This window comes from Tamandua tetradactyla (assembly GCF_023851605.1).
Source record: "Tamandua tetradactyla isolate mTamTet1 chromosome 22 unlocalized genomic scaffold, mTamTet1.pri SUPER_22_unloc_1, whole genome shotgun sequence".
Classification (NCBI taxonomy): Eukaryota; Metazoa; Chordata; class Mammalia; order Pilosa; family Myrmecophagidae; genus Tamandua; species Tamandua tetradactyla.
Window position 1 is genome coordinate 2,581,008 of NW_027518251.1, and position 12,463 is coordinate 2,593,470.

Consider the following 12,463-nt stretch of genomic DNA (forward strand, 5'->3'; position numbering starts at 1 on the left):
AGATAAAAGTGGAATAGAAAAGTAAGTTTTTGCTCTTTTGGCTTTTACAGTGTATTGTAGCCTCTGAATACAACAGACTCATGGTGGGAAAGGGGATCAGATGTTGGACATCCAAAAAATAACACATACCCCTTAATCCTTTTACTATCACTTCCTCAAGATTCTTTCCTTATCCTTCTATCTTGCTTTTATATACTTTCCAATGGATCCATAACCACACATTCAACTAAGTCATTATTTCCATTTAGCACTAGCTAGATTCATATTACTAATACATCTCATCTGGATATTCAGAGGACATTTCTCTTCATACATTTGCCAGTTCATCTGTGTTCTCAATTTCAATTGTTGATGACCAATTACCCAACAACTAAGTAACTCCTCTCTACTTTACTTACCATCCTCTCCACATCTAATGTCACTGAGTCCTAGTGACTCTATATTATGAATTCTTGTGAATCTATTTCTCCATCTTTCTAGTAACTCCCAATGTCACATAACATGCAGACTAGACACTTCATATGAATTTCAATCACCTGGGTAACATTTTATAAATGAGTATTCTTGGACCTCATTCTTGACCTACTAAATCAATTTCTACAGTAATATCTCATAATCATAATTTTGCACAAAAATACCCTCAAGTGATGTGTAATCTGGCTTGGGAAACCCTTGGGCATAATAAATGTTTCCTGACTTTTATCTCTGACTCCAGTTTCCCTTCCCTGTAACCTATTTTCTACACTATCAAATAATAAATTTTGAAATATCTTACAATGCTACTCCCTGTCTTAGCTTTTCTCAGTATATGCCTATTGTCTGAGGGATCAAGTTCAAGTCCTACACATGGCATTGAATTCATTTTATAATCCAACCCCTTCAAAAATCTCTCCCCTTGACCCTGTGCCCACTCATCAGTGACCCTATATATTTAACATACACATAAACTGAACTGCCTTTTCTTTTTTCTAAATGTTTAATTCTTATGAATTTTGGAATTGAAATAATTGCATCCCTTTCTATTTCTTCAATTCTCCAAAATAGTTTCAAACTATTGTAATAGTATTAAATAAAATCAAAATGTCAGTCTGTTAAGAGGATGCCTTACTTTCAACTCCTCTTCCTTGACTTCACCTTAAATATCCTTAGTGAATGTTCTTCTTACTTGTATTTCATCTTATTTCAGGGGACATACAGTAAGAACATGGAAAAGGAAAATGTGACAATGTTGACAGAGTTTGTTCTCACAGGACTTACTGATCGACCTGAATGGAAAATCCCCCTGTTCTTGTTGCTCCTGGTCGTATATCTCATTACCTTGGTGTGAAACTTAGGGCTCATTGCTCTCATCTGGAATGACCCTCACCTTCATTCCCCCATGTACCTATTCCTTGGGTGTTTAGCTTTTGTGGATGCTTGTCTATCATCCACAGTGACTCCCAAGATGCTAGTGAGCTTTTTAGGCAAGAATAAAATGATATCTCTCTCTGAATGCATGATACAATTTTTTTTCTTTGGATTTAGTGGAACCACAGAATGTTTTCTCCTAGCTACAATGGCATATGATCGATATGTAGCCATATGCAACCCTTTACTTTATCCAATAATTATGACAAATAGACTATGGATCCAGCTGTCAGTCTGGTCATTTGTGGGTGGCTTTCTTCATTCCTTAATTCATGTAAGCTTTTTATTCAGATTAATCTTCTGTAACTTAAATATAATACATCACTTCTATTGTGACATCATATCATTGCTTAAGATTTCTTGTACTGATGCAACTATTAATTTTCTGATGCTTTTTATTTTCTCTGGTTCAATTCAGGTATTCACCATTTTGACTTTTATTGTCTCTTACACATCTGTTCTCTTTACTGTCTTAAAAAAGAAGTCTGTAAAAGGTATAAGGAAAGCCTTCTCTACCTGTGGAGCCCATCTCTTTTCTGTATCTCTATACTTTGGCCCTCTTCTCTTTATGTATGCAAACCCTAGGAATCCTCAGGCAGATGATCAAGATATGATGGACTCTCTGTTTTATACTGTCATAATTCCTTTGTTAAATCCAATAATCTACAGCCTGAGAAATAAGAAAATCATTGATTCACTGAATAAAATTTTAAAAGAGAAATGTTAAAGTGAAGTTATTTGAATGTCTGTTTTCTATTTTTAAAGACAAAAAATCAAGCAGATGTGGCTATGTTTTTGTTAGTGTAATTATAATTGTCTTAGTAATTAAAAAAAACTTTTTGTTGTAACATGTTTATAACTTACATGTCCACATTTTAACCAAGGGAATCTCCCTAATTCATTCTATGGAATAGCATTAGTCTGACATCAAAGTCAGTTAAAGGCATCACAGGATAAGAAAACTGCAGGGTCTTTCATGAATATTAATGCAAGTCTTCTCAACAAAATACCAGTAAATTGTGTTGTACCTGAAAAGTCCTTGAAAGTTACCTTTACTCATACTCCATACTTTTAAAATTTTCTGAATCATCCATAGTCAGATCTACCCTCTGTCCTTTTTCTCTAAACAGTGAATTCCCACACACAGTCTTTCTGTTGGCACTGAGGTCCTCACCCTCAAAAGTATCCATATTTGTCCTATCACTTGCATCTGGCTGATACCCCTTTACTTCCCCAAATTGCTGCATGATGATTCTTCATAAAGAGAGCCCTAATTAAGTCCTGTCTTCCTTCTGTAACTTTAATGGATTAATATTGTTAACAAATTGAATGTATATCTGATGTGTACATATGCATATGTTTAATTTTCATTTTTTCAATACAATGTCATTTATTGCGTCCTCCAGAAGTTCTCCAAAATCTCTATTCATTGATATGACATGATTCTCACTCATGTCACAGATTTATTTCCTTTTGTACAGCATTTTTGTCTTTTCAGTGGGTTATCAAAGGATATACACCTGTGCAAGGCCAACATAATGGCCAAAATAGCCTGCTGATTCCTTTAAAAAGAACTATTAAAATAAATATATCATTTGTTGAATATTTAGATGTAAATAATAGCATATTGCTAAATTCACCCAGCTATCTGGAAGGCTGGTGAGTAATACCACACCATGGAAATACTAATGATGTAATAGGAATACTCTTTATTATGAAGTGAATTCAATTCTTAACCTGTATATTTTAAATAATTTATAAGTCATTTCCCTTTATATAAATGAATGTACATATACACATTTTCTGGTAATTTTACAATACCTTCAACTTTTCTAAAGATTGTTAGACTGAATTTTCCTAGATTGTTGTCAAAGAAACAAAAAATTGCAATTTAGGTAAAAGCACAGAAACAATCCCTCATTACTATAATTGTTTCTCAAAGTTTGGGTTATGGGACAGATTTAGCAAAATTATGCTGAGTATGTACATTAGGAATATGTCAAAATTTCTCTGGTCTGAGCTAATATTATTATTATTATTAAATTTGTTCTTTTAAGACAGTGTTTCTCAAACTCAGAATCACCTGGAGGGCTTATTGAAACACAGATTGCTGAACTCCATCCCTTGGGTTTCTGATTCAGCAATGTTAATGCTTACAGTCTGGGATCACACTCTGAAATCCATTGTTTTAAATAATCAATGATGCCAAATTTTTTGGCATCAGGAAATTCAGAGACGAGTCAACCATAGTTTCTACATATCCTATACCCTCTACATAAAAAGCACCATGCAAATATTCAAAAAGTTTGCATCTCTGTTTTCTACTTTTATCCTCTTTTGAGAGCCATTCTCATCTTTTGGGCATGTGGATGCAGAATTCAATAGAGGACAAAGCTTTGTGTGAACATTTTAATACTTTCTTGTTGGAAAACTTCTTGGCGGTGATGACACCAGGGAAAATTTCATTGCCTTATTTCATTCAGTCTATGAGAGAACACTTTGTTCATTAGAAAAAGTATTCTTTGGGAAACTAGAACAAATTTTGGACCATCATTCTCACTGTTACTATATATGATGGCTAAATTCGTGTGTTATCTTGGCTAGGTAATGGTGTCTAGTTGTTTGGTCAAGCAAGCACTGGTCTGATTACTATTTGGGGATATTCATGGATTTAAATCATCAATAAGTTGATTGCATCTATGTCTGATTACATCTGAAATAAATTAAGGAGATTTCCTTCAGCATAGAGAGCAGTATCATCCAATCAATTGAAGATCTTAAAAGGAGAGCTGATAATTTCAGCAGTCAGAAGGAAGTATTTCCATCTCTATTTCAGCCAGCCAGCTTCTTCTAGAGAAATTCATCAAAACCATCAATGAAGATCCCAACTTGAAGCCTGCTCAAAATAATTCATATTTGCTTACCCCCACAGTCTTATGAGCCAATTCCTATAATAAATATCATAATCTTTCTGCTATATTATATTCTTTTTTTTTGGTGGGGAAAGGTAGTGCATGGGCCAGGAATTGAACCTAGTCTCCCACATGGCAGGTGAGCATATACCACTGAACTACCTGTGCACCTGTTTACACTGTATATATGTTCTAATAATACATTATATATATGAGATTTGCCTGTTGCTGAAATAATGTGATATTGACCTCTTTTGAGAGGGTATCTTCTAAATGAGACATTTGAGGGCAAAGGCTAACAGTCACATGAGATTAACCTCTATTTTTTAATTTCAAGAATAAAGTTCAATAAATATACAATGTATGTTAAGGGTACTTTGGCACATCTGATTGCAAAATTAAACAAAAAGCAAAACTCAAATCTACGTTGCATACAAGAAAAACATTTTTAATATGAAGACACAAATAGGTTAAAAGTAAAAAAAAAGGTTGGAAAAGAGTACACTTTGTTAACATTTAGCAAAAAAAAGAAGACCAAGAAAATGGATTCTTTCTATCAGTAAGAAACAATTTGATCTAATTGACATTTAGTAAGCACTTCCAAACAACAGAAAATACACAGTATTTTAAAAATACTCAAGAAACATATAAAATAATCTGATAAATAACTGAGTTGGTTATTTTACTTATTTTTGCTTATTTTTTAAATAATCCATTGCATTACAATCTCTGAAATAAATTAGAATCAAGAGATATTTTAAAGCAGGCAAGGTTTTTTTAAAAATTTCATTCAGTTTCTTTATTTTACAGATTATTTTCAAGAAAGAATCTCAAATCCATTTTATTCATACTGAAGGGTCAATGACCAAGTAAAACCAAATGAGTTTATTTTTGTCCCAGAAGTGTTTACATTTTTGGAGATCAATACTTTAAAATAAAGAACTAAAGATCTTGTACTGTTTTACTGGTGTTTTGCTTTTTCTTTTACTTTCATTTTTATTTTGCTTTAGCTTTTGCTTTTACTCTCCTACTGGGAATTTTTGCAAGGCTTAAAAATTCATTTAACACCTTTTTCAGTAACTAGGGTTTATATATAGATGGGTTATTATTGAGTGTTAATTTTATATATCAACTTGTTAGATTATGGTGTCCAGTAGCTTGGTCAAATAATAGTCTAAATCTTGCAGTGGAGGTAGTTTGTAAATGTGATTAACATGCATAATATGTTGAGTTTAAGTAAAGGAGATTATTCTTAAAAATATGTGTGTTAAAAAAATGAGTATGTGCCTCATGCAAACACTTGAAGGTCTTAAGGACAATGAACTGAAGTTTTCAGATAAAGAAGTAATTCTGACCTAATACTATACCATTTACCCTCTCTAAGTTGCCATCCAGCTAGCCTCCCCTATTGATTATGGATTCAAAACTGTAATGTTTCTTACTGGTATTTCCAGTCCCCTATCCTAGTCTACAGATTTCAGATTTGCTATTTTTCATAATTACATCAGCCAAATCATGAAAAATAAATTTCTTTATGCATACATGATGGTTCATGGAGACCACTGACTGATACAGATTTTGCTAACAGATGTGTTTCTAGTGGAACTAAATATTATGGATGAGTTTTCTGAATTGGTTCATGTATTTTTTGGAAATCCTTCTTCAATCTGATTAGATTTAAAGATACTAATGATGTTATTTCCATTAACACTTTGGCTGGCTGGCAATCCTTCTATTCCCTGGCTTTCCTATTATATGTGGATGTCATTTTTTTTCTCTTCTGGATTCCATTGACTTTCAGCTTTCTACTCCTCCCTGTGACTTAAATTCTCTATGTCTAAATTTCTTCTGTTCCTCAAGGACTCCAGTAATCCAGATTAAGGCTCAACTTCATTCATTTGGGGCATACCTTAACTAAAATAACATCTTTGAGGCATCTTATTTAGGTCCTTCTTCAGTATTATGGTTTCAAATGATGGCAGGCTTGCTTCCTCCCAGGGTTGGTATGTTCTAGTTAGCTGGCAATCTTGGGGTTGCTTAGGTTTTCTGTATCCTGGCTATGCACATGGCAATCTCTTCTAGATTCTGTTGATTTCCAGCTTCTGGCTGCTTCTCATGGCTCTTTTTACTGAATGCAATGTCTTTTGTTTATATGGACTTCAGACATATTTGATTAGGGAGCTCCCACATTTACTTTGGATATACCTTTAACAATAACATATCCAAAGTTTGTATTTACAAATTAGTTCACACCCATAGAACCAAGACTGATACTTGGGAACTGAACATGCTTTTGGGGGTGATATGACCCAATCTCAAAATTAAGTATTGCATTTTTCGTATGTAACACCATCTTTTACTCCTTATGTGGCTTAGAATTAAAGTACATTAAAACATCATATACCTTTAACTGGAAAAATATTGTATAAATATATAATTTCTTATAAGAACCATATAAAAGGGAGAGATGAAGGGATATAGGAACACTGTATGGAAAACAGTGTATAAAGGTGTAATTTATTATAAGAACAGTATAAAAGGGAGAGATGGAGGGATACAGGAACAGTGTATGCTGAGGCTATGGAAGCCAAACTAAACTTTGACCTTACAATTAGTCAATGAGACCCCACCCATCCATGTCTCTTTTGCATATGACCACAGAATACTAATGCCCTTCCCTGATACTAAATCCCCAAGCTTTCCTTGTTAAAAAGTGCACCCCAAGAGTCCACTCCCATTAGCCTAAACACCTGTCTACTTTTACGGGTGTACCAAATTCAACCAAGTAACTCAAATCATATACCTGACAGACCAAGTGCTAACTCTCCACCTTATAATTCTGTAAAAGTCATATCCCTAGGTCCACATGTTTTTCTTTGGCTCCCCACCACACTCTGGAAGTGTTATCCTTTGTAACCTTGTGATGTGTGCTGTGATTCTGTCTCTAGACCTGCATGTATAATAAAATTTCTTTCAAGAAACTCCTGACTCTCCTTGCCACACCTGTTTGTCCATACTAAGATTCTCACAAAACAATTGATACTGTTAGCAACTTAGACGGGTAATAGTGGAAGAGACTTCCAGGACAGGCATTGGATTTTCTCTGTTGCATCTGTCTGACATTCTCATTTTCTAGCCATCATGTATGCTGTTATGTGTTGCTTCATGTGTTCTCTTTTAGGTGTCATTAAGACTTTCCATCCTAAATTGTTTGCAACCTAGGTCCCCTGCCCAGACCTCCCCAAGACTGACAATCAAACCTAAGGGCCCACACAATTGATAAGAGTGGAATATTTCTGTTCTATCACTTTTCTCTGAACATGTTTCATCATGTAGGCAAACTGACTATTACAAAACAAAAGGCACCTCCTATAGGAGGAGAGGGACTACACATGGGTGAAGTTTTGCCTATCAGATGTTGCACAAGTACCTGCTGTGAGTTGAGAGCTGGGAGACCTTCCCAACAACCAATCTTTGTGGGTGAGAGTGGCATTGAAACTCAGAAGTTCATGCTGAGCTTACAAATATACAAAGCCATTGCCCTTTTCCCTTCTGAGTCTTAAAGGTGATGAGAAAATCCCCTCGATGGAAAGTGTTTAATAGTTCCTTTGAAGGACTGATGTTGTCAGGGTCAGTGACCCCTTCTCTGCTGAATTTATTGCTGTTATTACCTTTTGTCTTAGTTTTGCTAAGCTGCTATCACAAATACCACAAACATAAGAATTTAGTGGCTCAAAGTTTTAGAGAGTAGAAGGCTTGCTTCCTTCTACTCAGTAGGGTTCTGACTGACTGTTAGTATTTCAATCTACCCAATTTACTTCACTCTTTATCCCTTTATTATTTATATATTCATTAATCCTTATTTTTTACTCATCTGTTCATGCCCTAGATAAAAGGAGCATGAAACACAAGGTTTTCACAATCATATGGTCACACTGTAAAATAGAAGCTATATTGTGATACAACAGTGTTCAAGAATCAAGGCTACCAGAACACAGCTCAACACTTTCAGGTACTTCCCTTCAGCCACTCCAACACACCATAAACTGTAAAAGGATAGCTATATAATGCATAAGGATAACCTACAGGATAACCTTTCAAACCTGTTTGAAATCTCTCTACCACTGAGAGTTTGTCTCATTTCTATCTTCCCCTTTTTTCAATCCCATGATGCTGGGTTTGGGCTCATTTCAGGAGTTCTATCCCACATTTCCAGGGAGATCTACAACCCTGAGGGTCATGTCCCATGTAGGGGGGAGGACAGTGAGTCCACCTGCCAAGTTGGCATAGAGAGAGAGAGAGGTCAAATCTGAGCAACAAAAGATGTTCTCTGGGGGTGACTGTTAGGCATACTTATAAGTAGACTTAGGATATAGTCCTACAAGGAAGAATAAGCTTATTCTCCCTTGTAGGAATAGCTTTCATAGGAGCCAGTCCCAAGATTGGGGTCTCAGCCTATTGAATTTGTTGTCCCCACTGTTTGAGGGAATATTAAGAGTTACCCACATGGAGAAGTTGAATATTTCCTCCTTTCTCCCCAGTCCACCAAGGGGACTTTCCAAATACTTTTTTATTCTCTGCCCAAATTACTCTGTGATATATCAAGGCATCACACTAACTTAGACAAATCAAGAAAACCTCATGCCCTATTCAAGTTTCCATGTACTCATGGTGTTCAGCTAAACTGACCATAGAAGTTAAATTAAGTAATGCATTACCCAAAATATAAATTTTGCACCAAATAAACATCTCTCACTTTGGTCTCATACAGAAGTTGAAGTTTTAAAATATGAACCATATGACCTATTTTTAAACCTCCCAGTAATGAGTGGCAATTAACTATTGAAAATAGAAACTTAAATGCACCAGTACACCCTTTTAAATATGGTAGAGCTAATGGAGGGCATTCAAAATGCTGCCAGAGATTGTTTTGACATTGTTCATTTGTCTAAGTTATTCTACTTGGTCCCAATCTGTAAATTGTCTCAAATGCAAGTTGCCTTTATGTTTTAATGCTCTTTCTATACATTTACACACTTGCCAATGGCCAATTTAAACAGCCCTGCAAGAGTGCATAATATATGCAGGCAGGATTTAAACAAGTTTCCTTTAAGGGCTTCCAACTACTACAACTGTATCGATGACATTCTATTAAGGGGATGCTCCATGGGGAGTATATCAGAGGGAGGGGCTTGCTACTCTCACACAGCACTGACAGTAGCAAGGCTGGGAAAGTGCACCCCATCAGAGAGAAGAATTTGCCAATTTAGTACAATTTCTGAGCATCACATGGTCATTTAAGGGCAAACAGATCCTTTTAGCAGTCAGAACCAACTTTTACAATTAAGTCAACTACAAACCCTGTGTGACACATGAGAGTTTCTTGTATTTTCATATTGTGGTGTCAGAATATCACTCACCTTTTGATACTTCTACTAGCCCTTAGATAAAATTACCTATTAGTCTGCCACATTCCACTGGGGGGGGCCCATTAATCGTTCCTTGAATTGGCACAAAAGCAATCTCCCTAGGTATGCTTCTTGTTCCTCTGGAAACTGCTTTCCAGAGAAAAACTTTGGCCATCCCTTACTTTGACTTACAGAGCCTTATACTAAACATAGCAAACAATGGCTCTCCATGGGGTTTTGATCTCAGAGACTTCCCTGGGACACATTCTGGTGCTTCCCTTGGAATAGTAGATGTTGGTAGTCTATTTGGTCCTCTTAGAAACCAAAGCACTTATAGGCTTACAACTGGCAAACCTCTATGCTCAGATTCTCTTCATGCCATGGGTGAGGGATATGTCCCCTCTAGGAGCTGGCATGGCCACTGAAGCCTTTTTGGCAAAATGGAAATGATAACTTCAGGAGAAGTTATCATTTCTGTAATTTAGGAAAGCCTAGAAAACATGGCTTGTCTAAATTACAGGAAGATTTGGCTTCTCCATGCTTTTCACTTTGCCCACAGACCTAAAGACATTGGCTGAAATGGAAAAGAAGCCAGTGAATTTCACTGAAGATGTACTTAACATTATACACAACATAGCCTTCAGAAGGGCATGTCCTACCATATTTTCCTTACCTGAGATATCTCTTTATGTTCTACATAGTTGACAGAGTTAGAAATTGTGCACCTGGCCTTACAAGATTGCACTAGGCTACTCACTGCAAGCCTAAACTTCATATAATTACTGTTTCTTGGGCAGAGGCCAGTGGTATTGTGGTATGGTTAAAATAATAGCGATAACTTTCTCATTTAGGGCCAGTCCCTTTGGGACTTCCATATCTGGAAACAGAAGGGAGCATCCCACATCCTCTTTATGTCACCCATATTTGTGAACACACAAATATTAAAATTCCTTGGGACCCTCAAGCACCTGCCCTTCCCGCTCCCATGATGTAGCTAACCCTTAACATAGGTCTCCACATGGCAGTTGCAGACTGCATTTCTGCAATACCTCTAATTCAGCATTCACCCTTAGGCAACTACATCCTTGTGATAAATCCCCTCACTTCCACAACTCTGACAGTTACAACCCACCAAAACTATAGCAGCCTTTAAATTTAAAACCCTATCAATGAAGGGTTTACAACTTCCTGCTTGATCTCCCCACTTCTAACCCAGCCAATGAAAACCCCCAATTTCCCACACCTGTCCAAAACCCTCAGTCCCTCCACTATAAAGGATTTTCCCTTGTCCTCCCTAGACATGCTGAAGTCTATATTTCAGACACCCTCTATGTGTGCTTGCTTAAAAATCTCCTACCTGTGCCCATCACTCTTGGTGACTCAGTGTGTACTTTTTCCTAACATAAACCATACCACAATAGAGTCACTTTACATGATATTGTCAACAAATTTTTCAAGATTCACTCCTTTGATGCCAGTCTCTTGTAGTCCCCCAACTTTCCCTAAAAGTCAGCCATATGGGACCATCACCTCCAGCCATAGGGCAATATCAACCCTAGTTAAATGGGTTCAGGAAAGGGGCTTACTCTATGTTCTTTGCATGTGAACCCATAACAGAAAACTGTGGCATGTACTCTAAAACTGAAAACATAGGTGTTCTTCTTTTTAGAGTCAAATTCATTATGGTAACCAGCTGTAGTATCTTGAATTCTGTACCACAGAATAAAGCATGTTCTTAATCTTAATCCATTATTGTGGGTATGAATCCACTATAAAAAGGAAATTTTGAAAATGTTATTTGTAGTTAAGGTGTGGCCCAATGAATGAGATTGGGTCTTAATCTTATTATTGGGAGCTTTATAAAGAAAAAGCCAAATTGATAAGCAGAAGCTAGAAGTCCATGGAACCAGAAAGAGAAAGTGGAAGAAATGTGGCCTCATCTCAAATTCTCTGACAACAATAGCAAAACTCAGGTTTTTCTTGCATTACGCATCCTGCAAAGCTATATTCCTTCAGTTCCTTCAGGAGATCCTGACTGATTTCATACAGCTGAGGTAAGTAGTATAGTCCTAAATCACTGGTCATCCAGGTTGCCTGGAAGCAAGTGCTATTTCATCTTGGAAATCAATATGCAGAAGTTTTAACACATCCACAAACACTTTCTCTGAACTCCTGATCTCCTTGACAACATAATGGACTTTACTTTTCATTCCAGTATCTTCATCCTGTTTATTGTCCATCAGGTCAGGCTCTCTTTTACTGGAATCAGAGCTGACAACATCTTCATCAGAATTGTTGATGAATTATTCCTCATCTAAAGGAAGGTCACCCAGAGCAAATTCTAGCTCATGGTGTCCCTCCCAGGGTGTTTTAGTACAGCTGAAATGCTGATATCTGAGTTCAAGTTCCATCTGGCTCTCTAAAGCTTCATGTGGGTTTTCTACCTTGTACACATTTGCATCATTATCCTTCATCTTACTTGAATTCTTCCAGATAGACTCTGGAGTTTTCCCTACGGCCATAAAAAATGGCAAATTATCATACTCCAGTGTTTCCTCATAATAGCATGTGTTTTCATACTCCAGTACAAAGCTACTTGTAGTAAGTTTATAAGAAGCCTTAGATGTTGATTCTTTGGACAGAATTTGGTCATCCAAAGACAGTTTTTGGACTACTAGCTTGTGCTGATCTGGCCCCAAGACTTCTTCCTCTTTTGGCGATGGATTCCTAGCTGCA

General features: G+C 36.4%; 1 pseudogene; it reads left to right on the forward strand.

Moving 5' to 3' along the window:
* Positions 1-1,183: 1,183 nt before the first annotated feature.
* Positions 1,184-2,134, forward strand: LOC143672903 (olfactory receptor 5H2-like; annotated as a pseudogene).
* Positions 2,135-12,463: the final 10,329 nt, after the last annotated feature.